This window comes from Aedes albopictus, chromosome 1, assembly GCF_035046485.1.
Source record: "Aedes albopictus strain Foshan chromosome 1, AalbF5, whole genome shotgun sequence".
NCBI lineage: Eukaryota > Metazoa > Arthropoda > Insecta > Diptera > Culicidae > Aedes > Aedes albopictus.
Window position 1 is genome coordinate 182,496,849 of NC_085136.1, and position 2,581 is coordinate 182,499,429.

Genomic DNA, 2,581 nt, shown 5'->3' on the forward strand with positions numbered 1-2,581 from the left:
TTCTATTTATGGTGAAAAAACTGCAGGTACCTTTTTTTGTTTGAAGCTTTTTATTGAATTATTCGATTTTTTTCATGGAAAGCAGTTGTAACTTTGAAAATCGATGAGATACAAACTTGGTGTCTTTGACAAAATTGTGAGTTTTTGGCTGCTCTAAAAGTGCCCAGAACAAAGTATTGTGAAAAAATCAACACATAAAATTATATTGAGTAAAAACAGATTTTCATATGAAAAACGACACACTCCAGGCAAATTCAACTCGTCTTTGTTAGATAGATCAAAGTAGCTTGGTAAATGGTCATCCATTTTATTCTAGAACCAATGTTTATTTATACTGTCATCACCATTAAGGCACACTGTTGATAAAATATTGTAAATCATGTAACTATGTTAGGCTTTTACGTTAATATCAACATATACTAGTGATTGACATTTTCGCTATCCATACATTGAAGTGAAGAACTTAAAATTAAATTGATGGAAATCAGCTCAAAATCACATTTTAAGTTGAGTTCAGTGACGAATTATGGATCATAAACAAATTTAAATATTTTCGACATGGTTACTTCGATCTATCTAACATAGACGAGTTGAATTTGCTTGAAGTTTGTCGTTTTTCATATGAAAACCCGTTTTTGCTCAATATAATTTTATGTGTTGATTTTTTTGCAATTCTTTGTTCTGGGCACTTTTAGAGCAGCCAAACACTCACAATTTTGTCGAAGACGCCAAGTTCGTATCTCATCGATTTTCAAAGTTACAACTGCTTTTCCATGAAAAAAATCGTACCTTCAAAATTTAATAAAAAGCTTCAAACAAAAAAGGTACCTGCAGTTTTTTACCATAAATAGAACAGAGTACGATCTTTTCAATGCAACCGAGAGCTTGAAAATCCATTTGCTCCTTTTTGATATATGACTTTTTGAATTAGTTTGATTTTTCGAAGAAAAATGTCAATATCTTTTTACCATGAGAGTTAGAACATTGAGCTCTTTGGAAAAAATATGCGTCGTTCATAGTTCTAAAAGTGCTCGAAATAAATTATTTAAGAGAAACGAACGAATTAAAAGTTATTTCAAGAAAACTGAATTTCATGGATCACCCTAACAAGAATCTTTAAAAAAATATAAGTTTGGAACCGTAAGAGATAGAATAATGGTTTCTTCGGCAAACTTGCTCCAAATAAGTTCTTTTACAACTTTGTAGAACATTATGTATACGTTTATAAAACTATTAAAAAGCAAATGTTTGGTTCAGCTAAACTAGAGGGACCAACCTAATTTCACAATAATAAGAAAAAAGGTCGAAAAATGAGAAGAAACTTTCCCAAAGACACCATGTATCAAAAACTTAAGGTTTAGACACAAACATTTTTGTAAATACGGCTCTGGACCCATTGTGCATTAATTATACGTCGTTTTCAAAATATGTTACTAAATTAAATTTTGAAGTTTCCCGCAAAACGCCTACCGTCGTGCGGGGCTTCTTTTTACACATTTTCGTGGTTTTGCAACTTTATGACATTATAACTTCCAAGGTAGTAAATGGATTTCCACAATTTTTACACATAATAATCTTGAGTATGTCTGCAGGATGTTTGCAAAATTTGAACTAAATTCATCAATAAACAAAAAAGTTGTTCATACACCAATCCGACACATCTCATATAGAACCGGATGGGGGCTACTTTGGACATTTTTATCTATATCAAAATTGCATTTCGAATTCCAGGGTTATTTAGAAAACTACTTTGTACCTGAGACGAGACTCGCGAAGAGGAAAAAAAGCAACGTCAAGTGCAGCCCAACTGAGCTGTCAGTTGTAGCCCGTTTGATTACGTTACCTAAAACGAGGAAAGTATTGCTATCCGAGATAAATTCTAAAGCCAAAATTCACTCCGAGCTGCATTTTCTTCTCCTGTACTGTCAAAAATAAATTGAAAACAAACTATTCCAATAATTATTACTTTGCTTGGCGATTGTTGGCGATGCAAAATTGCACCTCAACATGATTTTGTGCGTGAATGGGATTCAGTCACACTGCATGTGAGGTAATGCGGTCACGAACGGGTTTGAACCACCAGCCCAAAACATAATGTCAACACAGATAGGAAGAAGACAAAAATAACAAAGTGAAGAAAAAGAAGACCGTCTTCGCGAGTCTCGTCTCAGCTTTGTACCAATACTGTAGTATACTATATCAGACATGATTTCAATAAATATATGCGTTTTAAAATGGTTCTGTGGTCTTCTTCTTCTTCTTGGCGTAACGTCCTCATTGGGACAAAGCCTGCTTCTCAGCTTAGTGTTCTATGAGCACTTCCACAGTTATTAACTGAGAGCTTCCTCTGCCAATGACCATTTTGCATGCGTATATCGTGTGGCAGACACGAAGATACTCTATGCCCAAGGAAGTCAAGGAAATTTCCTTTACGAAAAGAACCTGGACCGACCGGGAATCGAACCCGTCACCCTCAGCATGGTCATGCTGAATACCCGTGCGTTTACCGCCTCGGCTATATGGTTCTGTGGTACCTTTGGTATTATGAGCAGCGTGATATTGCTATATAGATAGCCTGAAA

At 34.8% G+C, this 2,581-nt stretch overlaps 1 protein-coding gene across 4 annotated transcripts in view; it reads left to right on the forward strand.

Moving 5' to 3' along the window:
• Nucleotides 1-2,581, forward strand: part of LOC109406996 (UNC93-like protein MFSD11) — a 465,065-nt gene that overhangs the window by 354,454 nt on the left and 108,030 nt on the right. The gene's annotated exons all lie outside the window — the stretch shown is intronic.